This window comes from Dendrobates tinctorius, unplaced genomic scaffold (genome assembly GCF_039654945.1).
Source record: "Dendrobates tinctorius isolate UK_male_01 unplaced genomic scaffold, ASM3965494v1 ptg000155l, whole genome shotgun sequence".
Lineage (NCBI taxonomy): Eukaryota > Metazoa > Chordata > Amphibia > Anura > Dendrobatidae > Dendrobates > Dendrobates tinctorius.
This window is the reverse complement of record NW_027361822.1, coordinates 23,749,015-23,762,175: the sequence shown is the minus strand read 5'-3', so window position 1 is coordinate 23,762,175 and position 13,161 is coordinate 23,749,015.

Here is a 13,161-nt window from a genome sequence, read left to right as displayed (position 1 = left end):
GATTTTACTTTATGGGGATGTCATTTTACAATAAGCATAACATCGCCAGTCCTCTCCTTTATCTGAGCGACTTGCTGAATTATGCTTTTGTAGGTTGTGGTCTCAGTTTCCCATGCCTCCTTCACTAAATCAAAGTGTTGGCCATAGAGTAGCTCAAAAGGAAAAAAAAACACAGATGAGGCTTGTGGAACTTCCTTGATGGAGAACAATAGGTAGGGTAAAAGACAGTTCTAATCCAGGCCATCCTTCTCTTCCAGCTTCTTTAACATGCCCTTAAAGTTTTATTAAACCTCTCCACCTGGCCATCCATCTGTGGATGGCACACAGGGCTAAATAGTTGTGAAATTTGTAGGGTCTTACACAATTCACTCGTAACTTTTGACATGAATCTGTTAACCTCTTTACCCTCAAGGGTGGTTTGCATGTTAATGACGGGGACAAGTTTCACAATTCTGACCACTGTCCCTTTATGAGATAACTGAACCCTTCCATGGATCCTAGTGATTCTGACATTTTCCCAAGAGTAAAAGGAGAAATTGTACCCCAAAAGTTGTTGTCCAATTTGTCCTGAGTACGCTGATACCCCATATGTGGGAGTAAACTACTGTATGGGCACACGTTGGGGCTCGGAAGGGAAGTAGTGACGTTTTGGAATGCAGACTTTGATGGAATTGTCTGTGGGTGTCATGTTGCGTTTGGAGAGCCCCTGATGTACCTAAAAAGTGGAAAACCCCCACAAATGACACCATTATGGAAACTAGACCCCCTATGGAACTTATCTAGATGTGTGGTGAGCACTTTGAACCCCCAAGGGCTTCACAGAAGTTTATAATGCCCAGGCGTGAAAATAAAAAAAATTGTATTTTTTCCACAATCATGATAATTTAGTCCCCAATTTTTTTATTTTCCCAAGGGTACCAGGAGAAATTGGACCCCAAAAGTTGTTGTCCAATTTGTCCTGAGTACGCTGATACCCTATATGTGGGAGAAAACTACTGTATGGGCAAACGTCGGGGCTCGGAAGGGAAGTAGTGACGTTTTGGAATGCAGATTTTGATGGAATGCTCTGTGAGTGTCATGTTGCTGTTATGAATGAGTCACCGTAGGAGGCAAAAACTGAAATACTAGCTAAGTCCAGAAAACCAGAGAAGTTGGCAGCTATCGGATTGCAGACCCCTGAACCTATCAACAACAGCTAGCAGTAGCCGTGGTGGGTTCCTACGGTGCCCTAGACCCCTCGATCACAGCCGGAGAACTAAATAGTCTAAAGACAGAAAGGGAAGTCTAAACTGCCCCAGAGCAGACCCCAAAGCAATAGGCAGCCCCCAACATATAATGACGGTGAAGCAAGATGAAAAGACACACAGATAGAAAGATAGGCTGAGCAAATGATGGGGCCCAAGCTAACTAAATAGGACAGGATAGAAAAGCTGCTGTATGCAATCCGCCAAAACCCTATCAAAACAAGAGCCAACAGACTGATAGGGAAAAAAGCCCTGAAGACGCTAGGCTTCAAAAAGACTATATCAGTACTCAGGTATTTTCTGAAGACAGAGCAAAAAGGAATTCAGCTCACCCCAGCCGGGAATGGCAGAAATCCAGAAAAACAAGGCAAAACAAAACCAAAACACAAATGCAAAAAGCAGAGCAGAAAACTTAGCTTTTGAGGAGCAGGAATCAGACTGGTCTCCTAGAATCCCTCAGAGAAATCACCAGCCAGGCAGAAGGGCGTCGGCTGCCTTATATCCAGTCAGCAATTCCAGTCACCCAGTCTTCATCATCCTGCTCAGGTGCTTGGTAATCAGCCTCACTACCTTCCTTCACCAGAAGAGGGAGTTCATCAGACCTCAATGGTGAAGGGGAAAATGAACTCACAACAGTTGCGTTTGGAGAGCCACTGATGTGCCTAAACAGTGGAAACCCCCCACAAGTGACCCCATCTTGGAAACTAGTGTGATGGTATGATATGCTATGTGGATATCATTTTGTGTATATTTCTATTTCACTTATTTTCATAGTGTTTTTCTTGATGCCTTTTAAGTCTACAGCCTGACTGTATCTGTCTCTTGATGACCCCCTGTAGTGCATTAATCCCCAGGGCTCCTTTGTTCTCCCCTGGGAGGCCTGGAAATCACCCCAACCTGTTTGACTACCCCTGGACACATGGAAGGGGGTGGGGAGAACAGGAGCAAGTCAGTTCCTGTGCGGAGAGGATGGTGTAAAGACTGCACTTCAGAGAGAAGGACCCATTTTATCCTCTGGTGCTAGAGTTTTGGAATCTCGTCTCCCTGGACATTTTATCCTGTTACTGGACTGCATTCTTGTTCTGGACTATTGCATCCTCTGTGTGGTGGATTGTTTATGGACCTTCTGATTTTGCCTGTAATAAAGGTCTTGGGATTATTCAGCCTTTTCTCGCTCTGTTGATTGTGTGGTATCGGAGAAGGACCCCGTGACAACTGGTGGCAGCAGTGGGATCATCAGAGCGTAACCCAACGGAGAACCACCCACAGAGTGAGTACAGAAATTGGACTGTATCCAGTTTACAAGAGAGAGCCAGAGACCTGGGCCTGAACTACCAGGGACTTACTAAAGAGGCCTTAATCGATCTACTGGTGGGCGCTAGCCCGGCCACCTCCTCCCAGATCAAAGAGATGATGATATGAATGGTAACAAAAGAGCCCAGAATAACTTCTAAACAGGTTAAAGGTGAACGTCAAGCTCAAGGAACATCAGTGTCAGATCGCACCATCTGTCATTGTATGAGCCAAAGTGGACTTCATGCGAGACGACCAAGGAGGACACCATTGTTTAAAAAATATCATAAAAAAGCCAGACTGGAATTTGCCAAACTGCATATTGACAAGCCACAAAACTTCTGGGAGGATGTCCTATGGACAGACGAGATAAAAATTGAACTTTTTGGCAAGGCACATCAGCTCTATGTTCACAGACAGAAAAATGAAGCATATCAAGAAAAGAACACTGTCCCTACTGTGAAACATGGAGGAGGCTCTGTTATGTTCTGGGGCTGCTTTGCTGCATCTGGCACAGGGTGTCTAGAATCTGTGCGCGGTGCAATGAAATCTCAAGACTATCAAGGGATTCTAGAGAGAAATGTGTTGCCCAGTGTCAGAAAGCTTGGTCACAGTCGCAGGTCATGGGTCTTGCAACAGGATAATGACCGAAAACACAGCTAAAAGCACCCAAGAATGACTAAGAGGAAAACATTAGAGTATTCCGAGGTATCTTTCTATGAGCCCTGACCTTAATCCTACTGTGCATCTTTGGAAAGAGCTGAAACATGCCGTCTGGAAAAGGCAACCTTCAAACACGAGACAACTGGAGCAGTTTGCTCTTGAGGAGTGGGCCAAAATACCTGTCGAGAGGTGCATAAGTCTGATTGACAGCTACAGGAATCGTTTGATTGCAGTGATTGCCTCAAAAGGTTGTGGAACAAAATATTAAGCTAAGGGCACCATTATTTCTGCTCAGGCCTAGTTTTATTTTTTTTTAATTCTGTGGAAGCATGGTTGTATAGCAATGTCTGACTTTCATTTGTTCATCTTCATAGATTTTTAATTTATTATTACTATTCTCAGATTCAAGATATTTCTGTGACCATTGTGGGTTTTTCTGTCATTAACCAAGGGATACCAACAATTTTGACCACGTTTGTAGAAGATTAAACATCTGGGACCTAGGTGGCTTGTTCCTGGAACGCCATCTCTGTGTCATCAGACCATTTAACCATCGTCAATTTGGTGCACTTAAGAAGATCTGTCAATAGTGCGGCGATCATAGCGAAATTCGGAATGAATCGCTGATAGTACCCCACAATTCCAAGAAATGCCCTCTCGTGCTTCTTGGAAAGCAGTTGTGGCCACTGTTAGATCACCATGATCTTGTTGATTTGCGGCTTAACCCCCTTACCCCCAAGGGTGTGTAGGGATTCAACTCGCTCAGGAGCAACGGGAGACAATCAGGAGGCACGTTCCTTTAAAAGTTCATAGGGTTTATTGCTCCATAACCCATAAACCAGCACATATAGAGTTGAGCGACTTTTGTTTTTTTAGGGTCGAGTTTCGTTTCGTGAAACCCGACTTTTCCAAAAGTCGGGTCGAGCAAGATCGGCCGACTATAGGGAAAAGTCGGGGTCGTCCCGAAACACGAAACCCAATGTAAGTCAATGGGGAATAAAAGTCGGCAGTGAGAGGAGGACAGGAAACACACCTACAGTGCCCATTTGAATGCCAAAAGCATCAATTCTTCTTACTTAAGCTTGTCAACCTTAATTAACTTTATAATACAAGTTACGCACTGAAAAATGGGGATTATTTGGCTAAAGTTGTGGGGGGGGAGGGCTGGCTCCAGGTTTTCATGTGCCCTGGGCGAAAGAGCGCCCCTTTAACACATACCACAACTCATCATGCTCCGATACGGAAGAGAAATAGCGGTATAGTACAATGAAAAATACTTCACTTTTTACATCTCATGACAAGGTCCATCTATTTCTCCATACAGAATCATTGGTCCCATATAATGTTTGAAACAGTATATGATGAGCTCCACATAATGCTACAGTATATGTTGGTCCCCATGGATGAAGCTCCAGTCTTATGGGCCCAAATAATGCTCCAAACATAATGGGCCCCATTTCTAATGCTCTAGTGTATAATGGGCCCTGTAAATGCTGCTCCAGTGTCTGATGTCCACCTTTGGAATGTTCCAGTGTATGGTGGGCCCCATCTATCATTCTCCAGAGTATAGTGCTCTCCAAAAATTGCTGTCCCAACATTGAAAACAATGAAAAAAGTCTCCTCGCTAGGGAATCCCTGTACTAGTCTGGACTCCTCGTCGTTCCCATCTTCCATCTCACTGCACAGTATTTCAACCTTGCAAGTGCTGTGATCCTGAGCAAGCAGGGGGGGCCCACTCGTTGGCGACGGCACTGGCACAGGGCCCCTGATAGTACGGTGGTGTGTCTGATGGCGGGTGGGCTGAACCTGCACTTTCATCTGCAGCTTCCTCTTTGTCACCGTGTAAGATGGAACTGTATATGGGAAGGGTAACCTGAGTTTCATCAGGGTCAGATTCAAGCCGTGTAGCGTGCGAGGGGAATGTAGTGGTCTGGGTCAATGTACCAGCAGATTCATCGAGCAGTGGCTGGGCATCAGTGCACTTGTGTCGCCCCCAGGAGTACGGTCGCCACAGTGGCATTACCTTCCCCCTAGGGAGTGTGATGTCATGCTTGGGAGCAACGAAGGATCTCTCTAGCAGGTTAACTGATTGGGCGGCGTTATTCCCACGAGTCATGACCCTCCAAACAGCGTTCATGAAGGCAAAGTGTTTGTTTTACGTGGGCAGTATGGTTGCAAAGCTGAACCTTAAAGGAATGTCCAGAAGGGCACCACCAGGAGTGGAGCCTACGGTTTAATTCGACTCCACCTGGGAAACCTCAACCATGCCAGCTACAGAAAAGATGCACACATTGCAAGCTTAATTCCGTTAACGAACGAGACTCCGTCATGCCCCGCGGTCCGAGTCCGGCTTACTAGAGGGACACGTGAGGCTCTGGCACATGAGATTGGCCAATAACTGGTGTGTCATGCCCTTACATGTCCGTGGCTGCATGTGCGCTACACTGAAAAGGCCAGCGTTTGTCGCTTACAGGTGCAGATAACCCGCTGAACAACGTTAGTGATGGGGATCTGTGATTACAATTATTACCCGCGAACGATGATTTCCCAGTAAGTGCAGGTCAACCGCAGTTCCGGAATTAGGCCTAACCGTCATTCCTGAAAAAATGAAAAACTTACGTGTGCAAACCACAGGTGCTGTAGCTTGCTTAACAGCTCGCCAGCCGTTCTCAGGCCCAGTATGGATTACACGTGATTGCACAAAGTTGAGAAAGGGTACCGTATCCCCGGATAACATGTATGGATAGCATAGTGTACACATTCAAAATATATGTCTATACATCAGGAGGCAGGCTCAGACGGTGTTAGGCCCAGTATGGATTGCACGTGATTGCACAAAGGTTAGAAAGGGTACCGTATCCCCGGATAACATGTATGGATAGCATAGTGTACACATTCAAAATATATGTCTATACATCAGGAGGCAGGCTCAGACGGTGTTAGGCCCAGTATGGATTGCACGTGATTGCACAAAGGTGAGAAAAGGTACCGTATCCCCGGATAACATGTATGGATAGCATAGTGTACACATTCAAAATATATGTCTATACATCAGGAGGCAGGCTCAGACGGTGTTAGGCCCAGTATGGATTGCACGTGATTGCACAAAGGTGAGAAAGGGTACCGTATCCCCGGATAACATGTATGGATAGCATAGTGTACACATTCAAAATATGTCTATACATCAGGAGGCAGGCTCAAACGGTGTCAGGCACAGTATGGATTGCACGTGATTGCACAAAGGTGAGAAAGGGTACCGTATCCCCGGATAACATGTATGGATAGCATAGTGTACACATTCAAAATATATGTCTATACATCAGGAGGCAGGCTCAGACGGTGTTAGGCCCAGTATGGATTGCACGTGATTGCACAAAGGTGAGAAAGGGTACCGTATCCCCGGATGCCATGTATGGATAGCATAGTGTATACATTCAAAATATATGCCTATATATCAGGAGGCAGGATCAGACGGTGTTAGGCCCAGTATGGATTGCACGTGATTGCACAAAGGTGAGAAAGGGTACCGTATCCCCGGATAACATGTATGGATAGCATAGTGTACACATTCAAAATATATGTCTATACATCAGGAGGCAGGCTCAAACGGTGTCAGGCACAGTATGGATTTGACGGCCGAGACTACACAGCGGAGGAGCAGGGAGAGGTAAAGATTGCAAATGCTGGGGCCCTGCCCAAGCAAGGGGGGCCCACTCGTGGGCGTCGGTACTGGCACTGGGCCTCTCATAGTACGGCAGTGTGTCTGAGGGCGGGTGTGCACCACCACCGTCAGAGACACTTGATTGCACTATGAGGGACCCTGTGCCAGTGCCCGCGCCCAAGAGTCGGCCTACCGACCTGTCCAGGGCAACGGCACTCGCACGGTGTCATGCGCTAGATGGTGACCCCGGCCATGGGGGGGAGGCAGCACAGTTAGGGAGTTTTAGAAAGTGGCATATGTTGATGTTGGACATTCAGCTGATGCAAAAGGCGAAATAGGTCAAGTCCCAGGAAGAGGTGGACCAAAACAAGCCATTTTTCTGTCACCCTATGTGTCATCAGGGGAAGGTGGGACAAAATCCTTGGAAACCCATGCATGGTTCATTTTAATGCACATTTTGGGTTGACAGACGGGTCCTTTTTTCTGTCAGGATTGATCCAGCTGCACTGAAGACTCTTTCCGATAGCACACTTGCAGCTGGGCAAGCAAGCTCCTGTAAGGCATATTGTGCCAATTCAGGCCAGGTGTCCAGTTTAGCAGCCCAATAGTCAAAGGGGAATGACCTGTTTGGGAGAACATCGATATGGGAGGAAAAGTAGTTTGTAACCATAGTTGACAACTGCTGTCTCCTGTCACTTTCCATCGATGCAGTATTACCAGTTGTGTGAGCGGTACTTGAAAAATCAGTCCACAACATTGTCATGAAACCCCTGTCTCCAACGCCACTTCTGCTGTGTGCACCACGAACACCTCTGCCAAGCTGCCCCCGGCCCGTACGGCTCGTGTGAGAACCATCACCGCTGCTGTGTGCTGGGAATGCCTCAAGCAACCGATTTACCAGAGTTGCTTGTTTATTAGCCAATATTAGGTCAAGGTTCTCCTGTGGCATGATGTTTTGTAATTTGCCTTTATAGCGTGGATCCAGGATGCTGGCCAACCAGTAGTCGTCATCGTTCATCATTTTGGCAATGCGGGGGTCCCTTTTTAGGATCTGCAAGGCATAATCTGACATGTGGGCCAATGTTCCCGGTGTCAATGATGCACTGCGAGTGCTGGTTGGAGGAGCACTTTCTGGCAAATCCACATCCCTCCAGTCACGCACAAACCCTGTACCAGACCTTGCCACGCCAACATTTTCACTTGCCCCACGAGATGCATCCTCCTCCCCTAAGTAATCATCCCCATCATCATCATCCTCCTCCTCTTCTTCCTCCACCTCATCCAGGAGAGGTCCCTGAGCAGACAATGGCTGAATGTCATCAAGGATTCCCTCCTCGTCAACATTGGCTGCAGACGCCTGCTCCTTAAGGTGCGTCAAAGTTTGCATGAGCAGACGCATAAGTGGGATGCTCATGCTTAGGATGGCGTCGTCTGCGCTTACCAGCCGTGTGCATTCCTCAAAACACTGAAGGACTTTACAGAGGTCTTTCAGCTTCGACCGCTGCACACCTGTCAACTCCATGTCTGCTCTCAAAGTGCCTGGCCATGTATCCTCCCACAAATGCATTATGGCCTGCCTCTGCTCGCACAGCCGCTCAACCATGTGCAGGGTGGAGTTCCACCTTGTTGCCATGTCGATAATGAGGCGGTGGTTGGGAAGGTGGAGCAATCGCTGCAGCTTCTGCATATGAATGGAGTGTACAGGCGATCGGCGGATGTGCGCGCAGTCTTCGCACCTTCTTGAGCAGGGCTGTTAACTCTGGATAATTATTGAGGAAGCACTGCACCACCAGGTTCAAGGTGTGAGCCAAGCAAGGTATGTGGCTGAGTTTTGAAAGGGCTATGGCTGCCACAAAATTACGGCCGTTATCACTAACTACCTTGCCTGCCTCAAGATGTACACTGCCCAGCCATGACTCAGTTTGTCGCTGGAAGTACTCAGCCAGCACCTCGGCGGTGTGTCTGTCGCCCAAACACATCATCTGCAACACAGCCTGCTGACGCTTTCCACTAGCTGCTCGATAGGGGGACACCTCGTGTGCAACAGTGGCAGCTGCAGATGGAGTGCTCGTACGACTGCGCTCTGTGGACGAGCTTTCGCTTCTGGAGAAGGAGGAGGAGGGTCGAACGCCTACAGCCATCTGTTTCCTATACCGTGGGCTAGGCAGCACTGTCCCACCACCGCTGTCCCCTGTGGACCCTGCATCCACCACATTAACCCAGTGCGCAGTGATGGACACGTAACGGCCCTGGCCATGCCGACTGGACCATGCATCAGTTGTGAGGTGCACCTTTCCACTCACTGACTGCTTGAGTGCATGGACAATGCGGTCTTTCACTTGATGGTGGAGGGCTGGGATGGCTTTGCGAGAGAAGAAGTGGCGACTGGGTAGGTCATAGCGTGGTACTGCATAGGCTATGAGTTCGCGGAAAGCTATGCTTTCCACCAACCGATAGGGCATCATCTCAAACGAGATTAGTTTGGAAATGTGGGTGTTCAAACCCAGTGTACGCGGATGAGAGACTGAGTACTTTCTTGACCTACTCATAGTGTCTGGGAGGGTGAGCTGGACTTGAGAGCTGCATATGGTGGAAGTAGCAGTGGACAGGGCAGACTGAGAGAGGGTTGATGATGGTGATGGAGTTGGTGTTCTTTCTGATGGCCTAGATTCAGTATTTCGTTGATATAACAGTGGGATTCCCTGACTGCTGTGGCCTTGCAACGACACCTCAACATTTGCTGCTGTGCTAACCGGTGGGCTTACAGTGGGGGAAACAATGTAGCATTGCTGACTACCTTCTTTGTGATCAGTTGCACATATGGTACTTGAGGTTTGGTGTTGAGTCCACGCTTGCAAGTGCATGGTGGTTAAATGTCTAAGCATGCAACTGGTATTCAAATTTTTCAGATTTTTCCCTCGGCTAAAGGTCTTTGCGCACTTCTTACAGATAACCTTGGCCTGATCATGAGGATTTTGTTCAAAAAAGTGCCACACTGCACTCTTCCTACTTTGGAAGACATTTTGCGGCCTAGCACGCTGTGATATTTTGACCCTCTGGACAAGCTGTCCAGCAACTCTTTTGATGTTTGGAACCTGTCTTTGGAGTGCTCCGTGCCTGCCAGATAACAGCTGTTGCGATGTCGATGTCTGCTGTGGATGCTCCTCATCTGAGCTATTGGAAGCAGCACCCTCTTCCCCCAATGGATGCCAATCTGGGTCAACAACTGGGTCATCCATCACCTCCTCTTCAATGTCATGTGCACCTTCCTCTGTGTCACCGTGTATGGTGGTATAGTGTGCGGGAAGGGGCACCTGAGTCTCATCAGGGTCAGAATCTGGCTCTGTACACTGCGAGGACAATGTAGTGCTCTGAGTGAATGTACCAGCAGAATCATCTATTAGTGGCTGTGCATCAGTGCACTCCATGTCAGATTCATCTTGGCCTGGGTAATTCACCATTTCACTTGATAATCCAGGCATGGTATGTGAAAACAGCTCCATGGAGTAATCAGTAGTATGGCCTGCGTCATCCTTCAATCTTGGTTGGGGTGAAGGACACAAGGAAAGGTGTGGTTCATGAATATGAGCCTCCAATGACGACTCAGTGCTTTTATTTTTTACAACTTCAGAAGAGGAGGCGATAGAGCTGGAGGCTGAGTCAGCAATGTAAGCCAAAACTTTTTCCTGCAGCTCTGGCTTTAAAAGCGGTTTGCCAAGTCCTAGAAAAGTAAGCCTTCGAGGCCTTGTGGAGCCAGACGATGATGCAGGCTCAACACCTCCTGCATTCGGTCCTATTTTGCTTTTGCCACTACCCTCAGATCCACCACCAACACCATCATTACCAGCTGGCAACCCCCACCCAATTCCACGGCCTCTTCCACCAGCCTTCCTCATTTTTGGTAGAAATGTAGACAAAATCCAACAAACTATATAGTAATGTAAAACAAGGTACAAGGTGTCTATAGGACAGGGGAGATTTTGAATTTCTGCACACACTTGTGGACATTGGACACTTATGGATTGTGTGAGGCCCACTGAATATCAGAGCGCTATGTCACAGGCTCAATGGCACAGGTGTGAAAAAAGTGACTACAGGATCACGGAGATTTTGAATTTCTGCACACACTAGTGGACACTGGACACTTTTGGATTGTGTGAGGCCCACTGAATATCAGAGCGCTATGTCACAGGCTCGATGGCACAGGTGTGAAAAAAGTGACTACAGGATCACGGAGATTTTGAATTTCTGCACACACTAGTGGACACTGGACACTTTTGGATTGTGTGAGGCCCACTGAATATCACAGCGCTATGTCACAGGCAGAAATTGGCTAGTGTATCACAAACTACAAGGTGTATATAGAATTGGGCAGAATAGGAATCTCCCTAGAGTGTAGGTCTGTAAGAACGGAACAAGTCCTCCACTTATCCTTAGAGTGACACATAGATAGCTTCACTGTGGCCGTGATAACAGCCGTTACACGGTACTGAGAGGAGCGTGCACGTACACGGCTGTCCGGTGTACGTAAAATTGTCAAGCTACGTGTTTTTTAAGTATACGGACTGACACACGCTGTCTCTCTATAGTTTTGGATGTGATCAAACAGCAAATATATTTAACTGTTTGAAAGCTAGACAAAACTAGAAGGTGCAGGTTTGTAAGAATGGAACATGTCCTCGACTTATTCTTACAGAGTGACACACAGATAGCTTCACTGTGGCTGTGATAACAGCCGTTACACGGTACTGTGTGAGGAGTGTGCACCGCTGTATGGTGTGAAAAAATGCACGCTCAGTACCTCAGCATGACAAAAAAAAAATTGGGATTGCTTTTAAAAAAGCAGTTTGCAGAGCAGTGGGTAAACAGCAATGCAACCGTCAGGAAGCCTTAGAAGGCAGCCTAACAACCAACACCTCTGTGTTGCGAAAGTATAAGTGTCCATTGTTTCAGGCTCAGTCCTGGAGCCTCAGCAAACACAGGAGGCTTATCCCTCCTCACATACAGCCAATATACATAGGCTTCACCGAGTCAGCAGCCTCAGCACGTGGTCTTCAGGAAGGTAGCACACCTTCCTCCACTTAGGCCTACCGGGACCTTCCACATGGCCCAATCAAATCCATGCTCTCTCTCTCATGTGACCTACTCTGTTTACCTTATATGGTCCATAGCCACGCCCCCCAGGTCACATGGCTATGACCTCATCACAGGTCCTTCAAGCATTCATACACATATACTTAACTATGACACTCTTAAACACACCCCTGGGTGGGTTTGTAGATAGCTCTCGCTGACACAGTGTAACAACAGCTCAGCAGTGCCTCTGCTGATCAGCACATAAGCAAGCCTTCATCTCAAGGCCACCTACCTTGAGATACATAACAGCCATTCAGTATTCTGCTATTCATCCTTTCTCCTGGGACATCCACACAGCGCCCCCTAGCGGACACAGTGGTTACTACACCACATACCTCCTCCCTCTGTTCAAACTTGTGGGGTTGAACACACAACATTACACCAGGGTCTCGCGACCGGCACTCACTACACCTTGCCCCACAGGTCGAGAGAACCGTCTCCATCAATCACACGGCCTCGTTCCTACGTTAGACCTCCCCCGCCTCCAGCGGTCAGAATATCGGTCATTGGCTTTGACCCTCCAGTCACGGTCTGTCTGCTTTGTCAGACACTGGTTAGTCACCATCCTTTCTCTATCTAAGCGTCTTGTAAGAAATGGTACCCCACCACATCTAAGTTTACTTTTCAGTGCATTAACCTCACAGTTCTTTTCATCTGCTGTCTCCGTAGCAACCTCCAGTTCACACTGTAATCTACGGTGCAACGTATTGGCACGTTGAGCCTCTTTCTCTGCTTCTTCCACCTGGCGTTTCAACTGTTTCAGATGCACATCATTTCCCTCTGCCAGGTCTTGGTACTGCTCAGAATTACGCCTTTCATCATCCATTTGCCTTAGTACAACCTTCAGTTTTTTCTCCGTACGACGTACTTGTTTGCTAGCAGATTGTCGCACTTTAATTTGTGCATCAAGCTGTTCCTCCAGTAGTGCAACCTTTGCTTCTAAGTCCTTATTCTGGCGAACTAATTGCTGACGGGCATTCTCATACTTCTGAGCATTACTACGTTCTGTCTTCAGATCAGCATCCATCTGGTCAACCTGAAGTGTGGCCTTTCTCAGCCTGTCATTGGCTAATTCAATGTTGCCGTGTTCTTCCTCCACTTCTTCAAGCTGAACAATGTGAGACTCTATCCGCCTCTTTTCTTCCAAAGTCAGAGCACCTTCAC